This window comes from Onychostoma macrolepis, chromosome 21, assembly GCF_012432095.1.
Source record: "Onychostoma macrolepis isolate SWU-2019 chromosome 21, ASM1243209v1, whole genome shotgun sequence".
NCBI classification, from domain to species: Eukaryota; Metazoa; Chordata; class Actinopteri; order Cypriniformes; family Cyprinidae; genus Onychostoma; species Onychostoma macrolepis.
In genome coordinates this window covers 17,580,140-17,600,379 of record NC_081175.1, presented here as the reverse complement: position 1 = coordinate 17,600,379, position 20,240 = coordinate 17,580,140, and the positions used below count along the sequence as shown (strand labels likewise).

Sequence of the window (20,240 nt, the reverse complement as noted above, 5' to 3'; positions counted from 1 at the left end):
CAGTAAAACCATTACAAATTTTGTGATGGTGTCTATTGTTCTTTTTTTTTTTCAACATTACATGTTATTACAAATGCCTGCAAAGGGAGCCAAAGGCCTGGTAATTGCTGCTGTTACACTTACAGGACGATCATATCCTTGTTTAATAGGCTATTGACCAAACATTTAATTCAGATATCCACTTAATCTTTAATTTTTGGCCACCTTTTTGCTATAGATTTCAACAAAAAAAACATGTGGACATCACAACCCTTACAAAAATTAATCATGGTTTTCGTAGTAAAACTGCTCAATTTTCTTTTGCGTGATTTCTGAATGCTTGAGACCATAAAATCAATCAGACCACTGTATTACTGCCATAGGTAACTGTCTAGAGCTACAATTGTAATTTGTAAATAATAGAATTTAATTACAATTTATTTATTTACTTTTATATTTTATTAAAGGTGGGGCATTTTATAGAGAAATCAGTATTGGTATCAGTGATACTGGCCTTCAGTCAAAAAAATGATGCCATTAAACAAATATTAAAAAATAAACTGTCTTTATGTTGTGTGTACATTAATTTGAAGATTGAATGTGAAATTACTGCAATATAAAAGTATATTTAAAAACTTTAATGTTAGGTGGGATTAATCACGATTAATTTCAGAAAAGAATGCGATTAATTGGTTCTTTTTTTTTTTTATCGATTGACAGCACTAATATATATATATATATATATATATATATATATATATATATATATATATATATATATATATATATATATATATATATATATATATATATATATATATATATAGTTTTTGTGTGTATGTTGGGAAATAATATATGTGACCCTGGACCACAAAACCAGTCTTAAGTGTCAATTTTTCCAAACTGAGATTTGTACATCATATAAAAGCTTTCCATTGATGTATGGTTTGTTAGGATCGGACAATATTTGGCCGAGATACAACTATTTGAAAATCTGGAATCTGAGGGTGCAAAAAATCTAAATACTGAGAAAATTGCCTTTAAAGTCATACAAATGAAGTTCTTAGCAATGCATATTACTAATCAAAAATTAAGTTTTAATATATTTACGTTAAGAAGTTGGGTAATTTTGACCCATACAATGTATTTTTGGCTATTGCTACAAATATACCCCAGCGACTTAAGACTGGTTTTGTGGTCCAGGGTCACATATGAACAAAGTTCCATGGGTTATTAAAAAAACAAAAACTTTGAAATATTATAATGGGTTATGTTAATATTTCAGTTTTATGCTTGTTTTCGTTACTTATTTTGTATATGATCTCTGCTCTATTTGCTTGATCATGCTATCTATCAACTTTGTGTAAAGCATCTTTGGGTTCTTGAAAGGCGCTTTATAAATAAAAATTATTATTATTATTACTCTTTAACTTTGATAGTAGTATAATTTCGTTTTCTGATCACTCAAAAAAAAAACTTCCCATTTACCACAGAGTATAGGGAAAAAAATATTTTAAGGCATGATCAGTGAGGTTCACGCTTCAGCATTTTCAGTGTTTTTTAAATCACGTAGTAGACTATGTGAATAACTCTTCACCTTATCTCGTTCAGCTATGTCTCCTCTATCCGTGACTTTAGAAGTGTTGTGATGGTGTGTCTGTAACACAGAGCGAACAGAGAACAGCTGCTGTATGTCTGATCAGCCCGGCCTGTGTGAGTGAGAGTATCCACATAATTGAATTTGGTCAACCTGTTTTGCTCTCCCTCTCTCACTGCTGAAGCCACTTAGCGGGCTAATTATTATTGGGATGAGTCAGCTCCAATATATCGCATCCCCAAAAAATCCATGGAGAATATCAGTGGATATCCAGAGCGCAGGCTGTGTGAAAATTAGATCAATGAGAGAATATATGTGACAAAGGGGTAATTAAGTGGTGTCATGCTGCCAAACCTGATGGGGACGAGAGAAATGTGTGAGGTAATTCCATTTACTTCGTCTTGGATTGTGCCCCATCATAACTGCTAATTCAATTGTACATTCATTCTGCCAACTCCTCGCCATTAAGCGTGCATTTAATTGCTTCCATAAAGCTTTTAATATGCAGCGCACAAAACAGAGACATGACATCCGTGCTGCAGAGCGCAGCTGCCCTGCCGTTGTTACGATAACATTGGATAGATTGCAGGAGGAGGGGTCCAGATTCAAATATATCTATGTTACACAAACACCAGAGGCCATTTCACGTCCATAATTCATCTTGGCCATGTATATATATTGTCCGCGCACAGAAAGAGTTGTAACGGCCCATGCTTTTGTTGTCTCCTGCCAGCAAAAAGCTCCTTATCTTGTCGCTAGACAAGAGCTTAAGGCTGCCACAGCGTACCGGCCTTCTGATAAGAGGAAGGGAGGAAACATCAGACGCAGAGGGAGGAGGAGAAGAGATAAAAATCCATGTTCAGGCATCGGTCTCCGCCTGACAAACAGGCCACACATTAAAGCCGAACAAAGGCGACAGACCATCAATTCAACGATATGTACACAATCATTACAGCGAGGAAACAAAGGCTGGTGTCAATTGCGCCGGCGTTATGCGCAGTCTCTCAAATTAAAACCTTGTAGCGAAGCGCATCTGATGGCAGGAGCTATTTAGCGGCGATATTTTACGGGGCAGCCAATGAAAAGCAATAACTGTTTTATTTAATGTATCTGCTCCTGGCAGCTGCTCGGGGAAGGACGCTTAATAGAAGCTGTCGATCAATGTCAGGGCCGGGGCAATAAGAGCCCCTCACTGCAATAAACATGAAGAGAAGATAACGTTGGTCCTAGCTGATCGGTGCCTTGTTAACTTCCAGTCTAGCAGGCCCCGTTTGTCATTTTATTTTGTAAAACTCATAATTCGTCATGCTAGATGGCAATCGGGGAGCTCGTGCTTTTTTTGCTTTCTTCTAATTTGCCCCCCTGACGAGAGGTGAGGTGAAAAATAGCACAGGAGGAGAACAGCCACTTGTAAATAATGTACATCATCCTGACACCGTAGATCTATGGCCAGATCAATGTGTGTATACTGTGAGGGGATTTGCGTATGAGCGATCGGAGGACGCCCGGGGCAGATGGAGACATTTGTTGATTCTGGAGATACAGGATGTTTACACCTAGGACAGAGAAATCTCTCGTTTCTTCAGTTAATATTGGGAAGAACATATTGGCCATTGCTCAAAACAGATAAGTGAGTGTTTGTCCTGACATGGGGTCACTTTGGTCTTCAAACTTTACTTTGTGTCGGTGTGTTTGGATTGGTTTTCTTTCCTTGGTTACAGAAAAAAAAAATGATAGGTTGGAGGTATGGCCAGGTGATGCCAAAATAAAAGTCATCCATAAGTAACTTCAATATGGACCTTTTTAACAGATTGATAATGAATATCGGTCTTAATTAACGTCTTAAATATGGAACACTTTTATATATTCTTATTTTAATTTAATTATTTTAAAATTTATATTTTCATATAAAATTATTACTTTATTTTTATAGAATTTTTTTTTTAAATGATTGTTTTTCATAACATTTTATAAACTTGTTTTTTAAATATGTAAAACTATCTTTTACGATATTTAAACTTTTTTTTGTTTTAATTTTTAAATTATTTTAAATTGTGTTTTTTACTTAATGTAATAAAAATTATTGCATTTTTATATACAATTTTATAAAAGTATTATTTGTTAAATATTTATTACAATGTAAACCAACATCTTTTGGTTACCATGAAAGATGGAAAGATGGTTAGTATAGATTTTTCAGAGCTCTTGACATTTTGGCACACTTTCTAATTATATTGTATTATTTATTAATTGTTCTGATATTATTTATTATTTAAATAATATATAATATGTGACCCTGGACCACAAAACCAGTCTTAAGTCGCTGGGGTATATTTGTAGCAATAGCCCAAAATACATTGAATAGGTCAAAATTTTTTATTTTTCTTTAATGCCAAAAATCATTAGGATATTAAGTAAAGATCATGTTCCATGAAGATATTTTGTAAATTTCCTGCCATAAATAGAATATTGTCCTAACAACTATTTCCATGCATCAGTGGTGATGTATAAATCTCAATTTGGCAAAATGGACTCTTATGACTGGTTTTGTGGTCCAGGGTAACATATAATATAAATAATATGTAATATTATAATAAATAATATTAAAATATGATTATGATTTAAACAATATTTTGTTATTTTTCTATGAACTTTTATAACATAATAATGTAAATATATGAATTAATAATAATAATAAAAATGAAGTTATAACTGTATACAATTATTTATTTTAACATGTAACATTATTGTTTTAAAAAGTAAAAAAAGTGAAGTTTTATACAATATATCTATATATTACATAATATAAAGGTATATAAAATAATATGATCTATCTCAAGAGCATCCTGGTCCCTTTTTTTAGATTTAGTCATAGTTGGTCTTAACATATTTACACATTTCTGTCATGTTCCCACCACATCCAGTGTAGTGTTTTGATTTCAACACAGTTTAGTAAACTAAAGTAACTGTAGACTATCCAGGAGACACTGCTTTAATCTTTATAAAAACCTTCACCCAAAGTCCTCTGTCCCAACGGAGTGGAGATTAAATGCTTCTTCACATTAGTAATGTCAGCACAAAATGATTATCTTCTCTGAATAATTTATCCCCTTGCACAGAGTAATTTCCTTATCTTTCCTTTTTTTGCCTCTTTTACTGCAGAGGAAACGGTAAATGGCTGTTAGTCTTCAGAAAACCAATGGATCGTCTTTTCCATCAATCAATTAAAAAACACTTACCTCACACTCAACATGATTTATATCTTGTTAATAGAATTGTCTCACCATATCCCTGTATTATTATACCTCTAAATTCCATTAGCTATTTGCTTAATGCTCAATTTAAGGCTGACCTCTAAGGGGAGAGAGATAGCTGTATTAGTCTAATAATAGTCATTGTACACTGAACCTCTTTCTGGGAATGCTGTAGGTCAGGGCAGTGAGAGGTCTCTGGATACGCTGAATAAAGCACCCATCGCTGTGACCTCTCTATCAGAGTACACAAACTCCCTGTGCTTTAAAAGAGCATCAGTGCACGGCCATCACACCGAGAGATTGATTTCCCACCTTGTAGAATTCGGAATGTGACACAGCAAACATGGAGGCACTGCCGGGCATGATGTGATGTTCCGGAGATCCCTGGTTGGGAATTTATTCCCAGTTGAATGTATTTCCATGACGCTTTTTGTGAAGATGCATGTGAATTTCCGTAACGCTGTAGATCTAAATACAACACACTGTATCTGTTCTTATGATTTTGGATTCGATTTGCTTGTTATTTAGCATGCAAACAAACCCATTCTCACAGAGAGCGTTTATGCAGTATTCACCTCTAATGGTTCCATGAGTGGCTCTAAAACTGTATTCCACTGAGTGCCCTTGACACAGTTGCATGTAAGATAGATTTTAAATATTCATTACAGCAGGCCCTAAAGACCCATCGTCATCCCGTACCCCAGGGACGAGGCAGCACTGCTGCACAGGGAGAAGTTAAAAACTACCGGATAGCCTCATCCAATAATCAATCACGGAACTTGCCCATGATTGCAATCATTTATTACTTTAACATGTTGCATAACATTTCAATACATTAAGTCAGAATTAAGAGTATAAGGCATCAAAATGTCTTGCTTCATAAAGGTTTTCTTCACACATTTGAAGTGAAAAATTCATAGTTTAAGGTAAATGTGAATAAAAAAATTAGATTAAAAAAACTTTATATTTTCAGTTTGTTGACTTCTTAAAAGCTCTTAATTGCACATACATTTAGTTAGAAAATATTTTGTGACATTTGAATATGTCATTTTTTATGGAAGTCTGTTTCCGCCAAAAAAACAAAACAATATTTTATCTCACAATTCTGAAATATAAACTCAGAATTCAGATGATAACTCGCAATTGTGAGTTTTTAACCTGCGATTCTGAGTAGAAAAGTAATAACTGTGAAATATAAACTTGCAATTGCAAGAAAATGTCAGAATGAGATAAGAAGCTGCAATTAACTTATGCAATTATTTTTTATTCTCTGGATTGCCAATGCAAACTTGGAATTGTGAGAAAAAGTGAATTTTTGTCATGCTTATAAGAAAAAATTCCGAAGCATTGCAATTATCTTTTTAATTTAATTTTTATTCCATGGCGGAAACAGGCTTCCTTAGTTTTTAGCCAGAAATGAAGTTTTCATTTATACCAAGTTGAGTTCTTAATGTTCAATGAATATTGTGCCAGTCAACTCCACTATATACTAGAATTCAGAGCATGCAGAATTCATTTATTGATATACGTGGGTATTATTTGTGAATGACCCTGCAGAAATTATTATAGCCATTCTTATAATTATCTAACATTTTATCCTTGAATGTGAATATATATAAAGGGAAAGGCCTGGCACCAAAAGATTCTTTTGGTGCTGGACACCTACTGAATAACAATTTCCTTTATTTTTGTTCACATCTTGTCTTGAACCTCCGCCAAGAGAAATACTCTAATGTATATTTCTATAGGGAAAACACTGTCGGAATCTCACCGAGCCTTCTTTCGCATTCGATCTAGTACTGCCCCCAAACAAGGTATTTGTTTAATTTCTAAGACTTATCATTTATTTTCTCTCACTAAAGAAACACGGATATACTCAAGCGAGGTAAAACTACAAAAATATGTATGTATGACGCACACACACTCTTCCAGCCCCATTCAGTTGATCCTGCTTTTCCCAGCACTGCCTAATGGAACATACTGACGGCAAATAAATATTCCACTGAGGCCGTTTCATGTAGAGAGGGGTTTTGAATATCAAATCTGGGTTTTGATCTAGTCAGATGATCCGTACAGTAATAACAGGGCAGAGACAACAGCTCCCCATGGATAAAACACAGATCTCGTAGACTTTAGCCAAACGCTGACCACAGTTATTAGATTAGTGTAAATCTTCATGGCATGATCAATAGCAACGTGTTTATTTTTGTGCACCGAGTTATTCATTAGAAATTCAAACAGCCTTAAAGAGGCTCATTAGGATCTGATTTGCTGGGACTCGTAGAGACTTATTGCCCCATTGTGGAGAAAGAGAAAAGGCCACCGGAGACAGCGAGGGGTAGATCCTCACAATGGACAATTTGTTCACATGGCTCGGCTATAAAAATAGGAGGAATGAAACTTAAGATGGTGTCTGTGTGTGCGCAAACAAATATAGTACGGTATGCCGTTTTCTGTGACGCAATCCTTCTGTCTTTTATTTTTTATACATTTTCGAGGGCTGGAAATTTGAAAGAATTCCTAATGAATTCCAGTCCCCTAATGGATCCATGAAGGATTCTTTTAGTACTTTTAAGGAATAACCGCAATTTTACTGCCAAAGTATGACATCAATTAAAATGATAAGTATTTTAAATGTAATTTTAGTTGTAAATTTAACTATAAGCTGTATGCGTTTTAAAGTCATTTGTTGTTGTGCTGTTTATTTGATTCATTAAAAAGAATTGATTCGTTAGAGTCATTTGCTCAGAAGTCGGACTCCGTTTGTGCTGTATGTTGTTGATACGCTAAAAAGACAAATTAGAATCATTAGAATTGTACGTTTGGGAATCAGACCAACATGATTGTGCTGTATGCGTTTGATTCATTAAAAAGAACTGTATGCACGTATTCCGTCCACATTTGCAAAAGAATGCACATGCGAGAACCATATCAATGCAACCAGTTCTGAATGATTAAGCCTAATTGTCTGTGTATTAAATGATCAGAGAGAATAACATTATATTTATGAGACGTGATTTTAAAAAAACAGGACTTTAGCAATGCATGCTTTTGTAATTACTGATAAATGCAGCTCGTTTTGAAAGGCAGGTCTTAAAAGCTATTTTGTCATTATCACATTATTGCATTACCATTACTCGGTGTACAGTAGCCAGTTCAGATAATTCAATTGAATTGCATTAGGGAGCTCAGATCCCATTTGACTGGGGAAATGGAACATTAATTGGCATTTGTTCAAGCCAAACAAAGGACACCAAGGGAATATTACCAAATTAAAAGACTTTCAAACGCAGAGAATAAATCTTCAAGGACTAACACAGCCTCGAGAAATGACCAAACACACTAGAAAATGTTTTTAAAATAAGTGGTTCATGAAAGTGCACGCAGCGAGGATTGCATTTATAACTCGCAGGGCCCGACCCTCGCTTAACTCGCGCTCAACAGCGTTTTATGGTGTGTTGTTTCACAAAACCTGACAATTAAACAACAATTATAGGTTTTTCTTCATGTTTTCTGAACACTGTCTTTTATAGCGGACTGTGCGACTTGTGGGAGGGGAAGGGGGGATTTTTTTTCCCCACCCCTTTTTTCACTTTCCATCTCGGTCCTCCTCAGTGAATTGATGGAATGACCTGGACTTGATCTTTGAGGTCAACATGCCTGATGGTTCCTGCAGATTGATAAATTGATTCAAAACTATTACCATGGTAAAAAAGCAATAAGGTCATAAAACTTGCATTGGTCCAGCTGAGTAAATCCGGGGCATTTTGCCGAAGGAGTGGCGCAGGAGGATGGGAGCATGCGTCGGAATGAGAGAGCGAGAAATGACTTTGAAGAGCTCATCATCTCCAATCTATTTTTCCCGCCCGTGCTTCATGCCGCCGCATAGAGGCACTTCATTACAGGGGAATAACTGTACACAGCCCGGGCCGCCCGCCTGCCTCCTGCTCCTCGCGGCTCCCCTGAGGGGCTTCAGGTGCTTAATACCTCATCACTGGCTTCATTGAACGCTTTAATCTGCACTCCTGTGATCAATAGAATCCCGCTGTAAATTAAAAGGGCCATTCCGTGTAATCAAACCTGTTAATGCTCATTCTGAAAACCATTATTTGTGGAAGGCATTTAGGGGGAATTGCCACACTGACAAGCCCCCTTGCTCGCAGAGATTATCGGAGGACAAGGATTTGGACAAAGACAGAGAGAAGGATGAGAGAAGGGGGATCCAGTCTGTCCCTCGCCGGCGTAACGTGCCCTGCAGACAGAGAGAGGGATTGAGGGAGGGCGAGCGCGAGAAAAACACAGGCGGTGCAATTCAGTCTAGCGCAGAACATAATGGGAGGATGGGCGAGAGGGGAGATAAGTTTAGAGAGAGGGGCCGCCTGTCTGCTCGGGCCTCTCCGACACTCATACGCGCAGAAAATGAAATTTTCGAGCCTGCCATTTCTGCGGCAAATTCAATTACGCCAGCTGCTTGTACAAAGAGCTGTAGCTTCCTTGGGCCTGAAATTGAAAAAAGGCGAGTGCTGATGAGATGGTGAATAACTGGCTCGGCTTTGATAGCAGACAGGTGAGAGAGTCTCCGGCGAGTCCCAAAACTTAAAGCATCGTACTGAATATCGTTGCAGAGAGGTCTTTGGAAATACTAAATGTTGACAAACCCACTCACTTATACGAACACGATAAGGTATGTGCCGCAAAAATACCATCGTGAGGTAAATAATGTGCTGTCGTAGCATCTCCTTTTTGATTTTCCACATGAGCACGTCACTTACGCTGCTCTACCGTACCAGATCTGCGTGGCAAGCCGGCGTAAAATTAGAGACCTTTCTTGTAATCCTAATTGCCGTCGGTGTTTGTACGATTCGTCGTTTTTCTCATGGTGCACTGACATTCAAAAGCTGAAAAATAAAGCATTTCTGATTCTAATTTGAGAGAAAATCCTGCAGGGACTTCATAAGAAAACTGCCATTTAAGGCTGACAAGGCGAGAGGAGAGGAAAGCTATTACGGCTGTATCTTAAAAGGTCAATTACATTCTGTATAATGACTTTGACTGTTTAATCCAAATGTATGAGTCTCTCACTAAGCCTTCTCCTGACATTGATAGACTTGAGTGGCAGAGAAGGATCTTCTCCTGTCAAGGCGTCAGCGACTGGGAGATAATGAGAAATGGCACTTGAAAATTTTCCTCGCTTGACGGCGACTGCTGTTCTCTTTCTCTCCTGATCAGCTTAAATATTTGACTTGGTGTGATCAAGTGCCGGTTTTGTTTGCCGTGGGGCTAAAATGGTCTGCGGCGTGACCCCAACAACACATTTGCCAGATATCATCTCTCCCCTTCCTGTATTTTTAATACGATGTTTGCTCTTGCAACGACCCCCGATTGCAGCTCCACCATCTCATCTGCAATGTAAGACAATTTCCGCACCTGAAAAGAAACTGTCTCAAGTCAATAGACTATAAATTGCTCTTGGAAATGGTGTGATCTTAAATAAAGGTTATTTGCTCAAAGGTCTGAAGCGAACCCCCCGCCTTTTTTAATCATTTGTATGTTTAGCTGTTTGGTCAATTTACTTTGCCGCTGTGATGTTTCACGGTTAAAGGCCATCAATCACATTCACGGTGAGAAAAATCTCCCGCTACAATATTACAGGTTATTAAAAGGATGATGAGAATGCAGCCACATGGGCAGGCAAATGCCCTTTTTCTCATCTTCTGAGAGCGTGGCCATGAGATAATCTAGTGATTCATCTTCGCCCTGCCTATCAACAAGTGGCAGTGGGCTCAAGTCCCCAATAATGAGCTACTCTGTCCATTTCACCTTCTAAACACAAACATTAGCCACATCACATTCTCAGTCTACTTACTACACAGGGATCCTGTAACCGCTCCAGCACCCGCTGACGCATTTCAATTGATCCGCTTCATGAAGGTTATAACTAGACGTGAAGAAATTCAATCTGTGACAAGCTATATAGCAAATATTCTCTCTGCACACAAATAATAAGACTTTTGAAAGCACTCTCTATCTTGTGAGGTCCCTCCTCTTGTCAGACGGCTCTTGTCTGAAGATGATTTAGACCTTGGCTTGATCAAAGCTTTGATCTGAGTGTCAGTTTACAAGCTGTCCTTTTCTGCTAAAGTGACTCTTATCAGGACGTATCCCGATGAGAAGGATTTTTACAAGGCATTGCACTAGAAATGGGGAGAAAAAGTGAGATTTCACGAGTGACTGTTAAACACTGGGAGGAGACAAAAACATGCATTTAATTGAACTTCTCTTCAACTTTGATATGGCACAATGCAATTAGATCATCCTTGTCTGTGATGAATAATTCCCATCTAAAATATGGTTCATAATCCAAAAGGGAATGAATTTAAATTTCAAATGACCTTATAAAGCTCTCTTTCTTTTTTTTTTTTTAGAAGATTGATGACATTTTTTCTAGTTTTGATTAAGGTTTTGTAAAATTGCTGTGATTATTTAACACTTAGAAAAGTCTTGAAAATTAATCATTTTATGAAGCGATATCATTTGATATTTAAATAAGACAAATGATAGAAGTCATCTCACTGTCTTTAAATGGGATTTATAAGCTAATATTTCTTTTATCACTATACAGGATATTAATAATAGAATTATGAATTCTCATACAGTCAATCATTTGAAAGCAGAGTACATTCAAAGCAGTCAGACACATTTGATGAACTGAATGTGTAATGACAATATCATATAATTATGGTTAATTCTGTAAGTGAACCACATGTTGATTCAGTTTAGTGAGGGATTCATCAGACTGATTCAAACTGTTTTTTTTTAACTATATGATATTCAGATCATGCTGCATGTTTTGGATTCACTAACCAAGAGCAGCAGTTCATAAGAGTTATTTATTCGTGAATCAGACTACACTGGCAAGCTTTTGATTCACTGAAAATAAGCAGCTGATAAGTTCATTTGTTTGTCAGTTACACTGGTTGTGCTGTATATATTTGATTCACTAAAAAGAACCGGCTTATAAGAGTCAATTATTTGTGAATCAAACTACTGTACTTCTGGTCATGTTTTTATATTTGTTTGCGTGCATGCATGCTGTGAAGGCAACTCAATGAAAATTAATTTGTTTCCCCATTATTTAGTGATGTACAGCCTTTTTATTGCATCACATTCAATGCATACTACAAACTCACAATCACAACAAGGTAAAATATGAAGATTCAGCAGCAGGGGAGTGCATGCAGGAAACGTTGCTTATAATATACAGTCATAGCCTTCCAATGTCAAACAGATGACACACTCTCATATATAAATACATATTTGATTTCTGAGCATTTCCTTTTAATAGCACATTACAGTAAATGACTCATTCATTTGAAATTCCTATATTAAGCAGGTCTATTCTATCTGTACACCAAAGGAGTAGAAATAGATAATCTAATTTTCAGTTGAGCGATTTGTCTCCAGAAGGAACGTTTGTAACACAATTTGTTATAAAAATCCCTGGGCTTTGATAGATTTATAACAAAAGAGAAAAACGGAGGGTGCCACTATCACTCCCCTGACCCCATAAATCACATCTTTAGTGACCACATATTAAGTGCTTTTCTCATTCCCCGCCCATTAAAAGTAAATAATCTGCAGAGAATGAGGCATTTGCTAAGGAGGCATCCTATTTTTCATACGTGACAGTTATCTGAGTGAAGGTGTGCAGGTGGGACGGGAGGTGGAGCGGAATGATGATGTCAGATTAGGGACGGCGGACGCAGGCCGCGTGTATTTATAGAGGAAGGAGAATTTATTGGTGGCTGGTTGCTGGCGATGCAGTCTGGCACATTTTACATCCTAAACTGGATCATCATTTAACACTGATGACGCGTAGAATGGTTCGGTGTTCCCCTCTCCAGATGTACATCGCAAATATCTTGCTGAATGTGTTCTGGCTTCCTGTTCATACATCTTGGGTCACCATAAAAGTGTAGTAAGTCATGTACATCTGGACTGAATAATTCCACATATTTATAAAACGAAGTTTCGCCCCAGCAAGTGAAATGAGATGCAAACTGCATTGGTGGAGGCGAGTAATTAAGTTAATTTAGTTAATTATTTTTTCCTCCTGAGCAAAAAAGGAGAAGGAAATAGCAACCAATCGCTAATTAAGTCCCCCCCCCCTCATCATATTGGGAAAAAATTAACATTATGCGGCTACATCGGTTTCATGTTGTTGCATATTCATAGCGTTAAATTAATTTAATACCTCCCATATAAATCATGCAAATTTATGAAGTGAAGGTTTCATTTTATTGCACCATATTAAGTCATGTTCGATGCACAAGGTGGCTGTGAAGTGAGACATTACTCAAGGTTAGCCTGTGTTATTTATGACATATCTGTCAGTTAATACTCAACTGGTTTTATTGCACTTTAATGTGCAAGGAAGTAATAATATGAAGCACAGTTATGAGAGTGATGATGGCACAGATGTGTTGGACAGCAGGGCAGGGCCAATGATATCTGAGACTGATCAGTGTTAGTGATGTGCAGAACACAACATAAGACACATAGGTTTTAACTCTCATGGTCTTTTGGGGGTCTCAAAGACCCCAGGGTCATTAAATAATTTTCTACAATTCTCAGATTTTTGTGGGTTTAATTTTATTTTATTTTATTACTATAATGATAGAGACTGATCATTTTATTTGATTTTAACAGTGTTATTTTAAATGTGATGATACCACTGCAGTCGAAGTTAATACCGAGCAGTAGTCTTGTTAGTGAGATAATATTATAGTTTTTATTAATATTTTTGAATTAGTTTTTATTTTTACGTTTTTCGTTTAATTTTCAATTTAGCAATTTTGTGTTTTTGTCTATATAATTTATAAATCTTTATTTCAATTTATTTGAAAAAAAAGAGAGAAATATTGCCTTGCCAACCAGCTGAAATACGTTCAAGTTTTATTTTTATTTCATTTGATTTCAGTTTACATTTATTTTACTTCAAGTAACTTTTCTGTGGTTTTAGTTATCTATAATATCCCTGCTGTGTGTATTGCGTACACTACATAATGTCCTGTTACACTATGAAAATGTCATAAATATATGTCCCATTAAATGAATCATTTCACCCTTATTGGAAAATAATATTTTTTATGTGGCAGTTTTACATAGAATCCAGTTTCACTTTCTAGCGGTTTGCTTTGGCTTACATTTTGTTTGAAGACAGACAGAAAATGGCCTTATTATGTTATATTTGAGTTGGTTTTTCCAGCCTTTATTATGCAAGGTGAAATAAAATCCCTGCAATCCTCAGGGGATCTGCCATCTTTCCAGGTTAAACATTTACCAGATCACATCCTCTCTCTCACCGCTGTTCTTTTGACTCAGGAACCTCAAAAGCCTCGTTTGAATAACTGGCTCCATACGTGGAACATTTGGCACATGACCAGGCTGAGCGCGCCGATTGTTCGTCCTCGGAAAAATGAAAAGCTTCTTCATAAGACCCCTGGTTTGGGTCATAACACCACGATTGTTCTTAACTAGTGCGAGTGAGAGAATCCAGCTGGGTCATATCTCCCTCATTAATGAGTCATTGGGGGACCCTGTACCATTACTATGATCCGGATTGTGCACTTGCTGCAATTTGCCACGATTAATGGAGGAGGGTCAACCCGGGTCACTTTCAATTTCCACCCAGAGGGGCGAGAAATGGAAACAACTCATTTGCACAGATTTGAATAATTTGCCCCCTCAAAAAAAAGAAAATATGGGGCGAGGAGAAAGAAAGAGGCGATAAAGGAATCGGGTAGAGGACTCGAGCGCTGTTGCACTTTGCACAATAATAAGCCGCGCTGCCGTCGACGGCTGGCACAAAGGCAATAATGAATATGATGGAGGATATGAATCCAGATGTGGGAATAAAGCTCGCCTTTCTCGGTGCAGTCTCACTTGGGAGCGTCTGCTGCGTCTAGTGAGCTTTTAAACTTATCATAAATGTATTAAGATTGCACCGGGCCATGAAACAGCTGTACACAATTAATCTTCTGCAAATCTTATCTGAAGAATTGCTTTCAGCGAAGTAACATCTGCTGCGAGAGGCGCTTATTCATGGGCGACGCGCGCCTGCCACACTTTTATGCGTAGGGCACGATCATTGCCAATGAAGTAAAAATTCATCGTTTTCCCTGTTCGGTAAAAATAACATTCAGCAGCATTAAAACATCATCCATCAACATTGTCTTGGGGGCTCCAAACCCGTCGCAGCCCGACAAATTAAAGAGAATATTCATTTCTGTGTGAACTTGCAGCGTGCGGCTTCACTGAGCTGATATTTTCTGCCTCTGTTTTCATTTTTTTTCTCTCTTTGGAGAAGATGAAATTGAAGCAGTGCATTTCAATATCAGCAGCGCTCTGGCGGTTGGACCTGGTGCAGGAAGTACATAGTGTGACTGCCATCATTGTCTCTCTGTGACCTAACAAGAGCCTTTGTGTTTGGCTGTGATGTGGGGAAAAAACACATTATTGTAGTGTTAATACATTTCAAAATAAATAGAAATAAAATGTTTTTTTAATAAGATTCTGGGGTAAAAAGTGTGGGGTCAGTAAGATTGTTCTGTATTTAGTAAGTAAGAAATTTTAAAAGAAAATTTATTCAGCAAGGACGCATTCAACTTGATGAAAAGTCACAGTAAAGACATTTACAATGTCACAAAAGATTTCTATTTCCAAAAATGCTGTTTTAAAGAATCCTGAAAAAATATATTATGGTCTTCACACAAATGTTAAGCAGCACATCTGTTTTCAACATTGATAATAAGAATAATAAAAAATGTTTCTTGAGCATCAAATCAGCATATGTGACCCTGGACCACAAAACCAGTCATAAGTAGCACATGTTTATTTGTAGCAATACATTGTATGGGTCAAAAAAATCTATTTTTCTTTTATGCCAAAAATCATTAGGATATTAAGTAAAGATCATGTTCCATGAAGATATTTTGTAAATTCCCTGCCATAAATATATCAAAACTTCATTTTTTATTAGTAATATGAATTGCCAAGAACTTCATTTGGACAACTTTAAAGGCGATTTTCTCAATAGTTTTGGACCCTCAGATTCCAGATTTTCAAATAACTGTATCTCGGACAAATATTGTCCTATCCTAACAAACCATACACCAATGGAAAGCTTATTTATTATTAAATTGACTCTTATGACTGGTTTTGTGGTGCAGGGTCACATTAGAATGATTTCTGAAGGCTCATGACACTGAAGACTGGAGTAATGGCTGCTGAAAATTCAGCTTTGCCATCATAGAAATAAATCACATTTAAAACATGTATTTAAATAGAAAACAGTCATTTTAAAAAGTCTATTTCACAACATTACTGTTTTTTTGCTCTATGTTTAATATGGTGACTTCTTTCAGAACCAACCCCAAACTTTTGAATAGTAGTGTATACTGAAAATCAAAAAATATATATATTATTTAAAACAATAGAGCAGATGATGAGTTTCCACTTTTTAATGCCAAGCATTAAGTTGAAGAGTTGTTTAAAGTTTGAGAATCACTCTTGATTGGTCACATGACGGGTGGCTAATCAACCAAACAAGAGGAACTTTTACGCACGCTCTACATCTTTTATCTTCTCAACATTAATTACAATCGTGTAATTTCTTAATCCCCAACTGTCGGCACCTCGCAGATGGCAATATTATTTACAATACACAATGTTGCTTGGAGCCCGGCCAGATGCTGTCTTAATATGGATTTGATCATCTGTAACTTTGGCAGTTTGTCAATTAGTCAATTTTTTGCAATATGAAGAAAGAAAAAAAAAAAACAATCTGTTCATTTTCTATTTTTTTTTGCCTGTCCCAACTTCCTTTGTAAACCGATACAAAGAGTCAGATTTAGGGAATGAGACAAAGCATGATCAAAACAGATAAGCATAATCTAAAAAGTTTGAAATAGAGGTTATTTATATCACAACGGTCAAATTCAAAAGTTATAGTTGAAGAAAAGTCAGACACTTTTCCATAACTGTAAACTAATCACTAAAAGACTGTAATATGGCCATTTCAGGTGATCATCAACCAATTTCAATTGACTTTTTCAATTTTTTTTTATACAGAGTAACCCTAAATCTAACCTTTAAACACCACTTTTGCTTATTTTAGACTCAAGTTATTATTTATTATATTAAATAATAAATAATATTTTCTTTGTGTGGACTGATGGCTGCTTTTTGTATTTTTCCCCCACAGTATTTTTAAAAGCATTCAGAAATATAATCACTTGATAATCTGTAGAAGATATATATATATTAATATATCATTCATATTAAAATGCTCAACATCAGTCTTACCCTGTTGACTTCAAAGTGGAAATTAAAGAGAATAGCATCAATAACCAGAAAATCTCCAGCAGAACTGTGATTCAGGATCTGTACCTGCTGAGGCCGTGTCTGCTTTCAAACCGGGTTTATGTTTAAAGCTCAATGTGTATTGTTCAATGTGACATGGTCAATTCATCATTAGTTTTGAGCGGAGAACGGATGAGTACACTTTCAATTTAGTTCACAGCCTTTCTTCATTCATCATGCCTCCTCATCATCCATCATTTCCTCTCTTTGATTTGTACAAAAAAACACACTTTCATAAGTTTAATGCAATTAATCATGAGGCAGGATAATTTTCTATTAATGGACCACAACCATTATTTCATTATTCATTTGATGAACTTGCACAGTGTGTTTCACGGAGGTGTGATTATAAGCACTGCTCACCAAGCATGAATGTGTGCCACTCCACATCTTTGTTGCTGTTTCTTAAATGGCTCTGTGTACAATCTGCCTGCGCTGCCGCCTCACTGTAGCTTTTGTCTTCATATAACAAGTCCTGATAAATTGGAAAAGTTGCAGGCATAGATGAGAGCTGACCCGAAAAACAAAAGCAATCACAGTAAAGGGTAAAACGCCTGGAACGGTGAACCGCGACAGCTCTCGCATTCAAGGTGAAATTCTGCTTCCCTCTCCATAAAAAGAGAAACATGCATACGCACAGAAAGCAACAATTTATGATCTTGTTACTTGAGCTGAATCATTTCAAACCGTCTGGTTCCTCTGAAATACATTAAAGTTATTTTGCAATACTGACAGACTGTAAAACTAAACTAAAACTTTAAAAATAGCCAATTTGACCCTTTCTTTTATGTGCAATTAATTTACATCAGTATCTAAAATCATGCAATTTAGTATTTTAGCATGTTTTTGCATGCATCTATTTCAACTCATGTAAGCCTGGTTTATTTAGTTTTTATTGATATTTTAAATCAGATTTTTAATTTTACGTTTGCCATTATATTCTCATTATCATAATTTTGTTGTGAGAAATATTGCTTTGGCAAATGGCGGAATAAAAATGTTTGATATTTTATTTTATTTAAGTTACCATTTATTTTATTTAAAAGTAATATTTGTTTTTGTTTCAGTTTTCGTTAACTATAATAACCCCGATTTCTATGTTAGGGAACTTATACACCTGAATTAAAAGATTCATCTTAAGCAATGATGCTGTATCAAAAGAATTTCAGCAGATTATAAGAACATAATTATTTTTCAAACTGAATAGTCTTGAATCTCGCCGCAGATCAATCAGCCCTCAAGACTCAAAGAAGTTCAGACTCCATTTTAGCTCAATCAAAAAGGGAAAAAAAATCAATGTGGTCCAATTATAGCCTGTTTCATTAAGGTACGTTAATCAGAATTGCAAATGAGTTGGGCCTATGATTTCTCTTCTTGTATCCTGCCAATATACAGTAGACAGTGTTGATGAAACATTATGAGCATATTGACATCTGGTGGACATAATTAACCCACCTGTTGAAGAACGTGTTACTTTGATTTTAAAGTGAATGAAATCTATATATCACTGCTATATTATTACATATTTTTCCCTTATATATATCATATAAAAGATGCTGCTCTTTGCTGCATTTAAACACTTCTGTGCAGTTTGAGTATGAGACATGTTTTGAGAGCTGGATTCACAGTGTACCATGTTAAAGCATCATGCACATCCATTGGTTCCAGCTATGGTCCAGGAGAGGACATGTCTAAGGCCACGATAAAAGCCGAGCACACTTCTTTCATTGTATTATTTTTCCTCTCCTCAGACACCCCGCCAGCTCTTTGATTTGGACCGTATATGTTTTCGGTAATCCATTTTTTTCAGTCAGGTCTTGCTGGAAACAAGCAAAGAGGCATCAATTGTGCAGTGCACTGCTCACATAAACAAAATATGACATGTAAACATCATTAAAACCACAATTTAAGGGAATTAGATTGTCTAAGGTAAACGATGGATTTAATTCAGATGCAAAGAATGAGCAGCTCACGTGTAATGTTTTATCCAGGTTGTATTTGAGCATATTCTAAAACACTAAAACTCTGAGCTTTTCGAGAGACTTCTTCCAGTATTCCTCTATTGATTTTTCCCTCAGAGACGTATTGTACCTCAAGATCTCATGCATTAGTGTAGGAGGTCCACTCGAGTCGCAGAAAAGATGGTAGAACAATGTATTTAAAAAACATTGGGCTCTAACTAATGGCAGGTCCTCGGCAGAAGAGAGGTCGTTTACCCTTCTGATTAGGTAAACCAGTCAGTTCCAGGCAAACTGTGATTTAAAATGATGTCCAGCTTGAACTACATTCTCCAGGAAAATGATCTAATTTAGTGATTTATTCATATTTACTGAGTGTACTGGCATTACATTTGTATAGATCACATCTGGGTAAAAACAGAAATCGGGAAAATCGAATCAAAATACAGAGACGTGGCCGCCTGTCGCTCGGAGTCTACATTCGAGGCTCTGCCGGGGTCACTTCCATGCTTTTTATGATGTCGCTTTGAAATCTATCCGAATCACATTAAATTGGATATAAAGATGTGCAGACACATACATCACAGTAAATGGTGTGCCAGAGCACTGCTCGTGGAGAATCCCACCTCAACAATCAGGTTATAAAATCGGCTTCAGATCCGATTAATAATTTACAATCCTGTTAGGGGAGAACAAACATTTCTGTTCAAGCAATTTAAGTTGCAGGGCTGTTATTAAAGCCCGCTGCTGCCGATCGTCTGGGGATGAGACGGAGAGAAAGAGAGAAAGCTAAGCCTGCTCCAGCCCTCTGTGCCAGAGAATAACTATGTTCTATTTCACACTCTATGCTTTCTTTATTAAACTGCCATCGCAGCAAGCACATATTGCTCACCGTCTCCTCTTTGAATTTACCGTGACTTCACCCTCTCCTTTTTCCCCGTGCTGGGAAACTTTCTGTCCACTTTCCGCAGCGAAATCTTTGCGCCTAATGACTTTATAATGGCAGGCGTTTCAATGGAGCTCTAAGTA

The 20,240-nt window shown here is 36.6% G+C and overlaps 1 long non-coding RNA gene across 1 annotated transcript in view; it reads left to right on the top strand.

The window, feature by feature from the left end:
* LOC131528969 (uncharacterized) overlaps positions 1-20,240 on the top strand; it is an 84,496-nt gene that overhangs the window by 58,739 nt on the left and 5,517 nt on the right. The gene's annotated exons all lie outside the window — the stretch shown is intronic.